This window comes from Capsicum annuum, chromosome 2, assembly GCF_002878395.1.
Source record: "Capsicum annuum cultivar UCD-10X-F1 chromosome 2, UCD10Xv1.1, whole genome shotgun sequence".
Taxonomy (NCBI): Eukaryota; Viridiplantae; Streptophyta; class Magnoliopsida; order Solanales; family Solanaceae; genus Capsicum; species Capsicum annuum.
Window position 1 is genome coordinate 23,871,311 of NC_061112.1, and position 505 is coordinate 23,871,815.

Here is a 505-nt window from a genome sequence, read left to right on the forward strand (position 1 = left end):
CTTTCATACATCCTGCATATTTCTTATAAATATTTATGATGATGATGTTTATAAAACTACATACACCCCCATATTTTCTTTCTATGGTACTGACCCACATCTTCGGATGTGGGCTGCATTTTATCGGAATTATGGTTCAGGTGCTCAGTTCCAGGTTCGACAGTGATTCTTCAGGCACGCTGTTCTACATCCTTTGTTGTAGTGAGTCCTCATGTTCCGAGGACGTGATATCTGATGTTGGTTTCATGAAATTGTTTATATTTGATAACTGAGAATGAGTCAGCTGGGGCATGTCTCAATGGCTCGCTGGTTTTATTGATTTTCTTAGAGGCTTTTCAGACTAGTATAGATGTTAGGAGTTGATTAATAAGTCATATTTTGTTATCTTTCTGAAATTCTTTTATTCTTGGATGATGAGTACTCTATTGATATTTGAGGGTTATTTATGGAAACCCCATTGATTTGTGTTGAACTGAATGAAAATGGCTCAAAGGGTTAGCTTGGC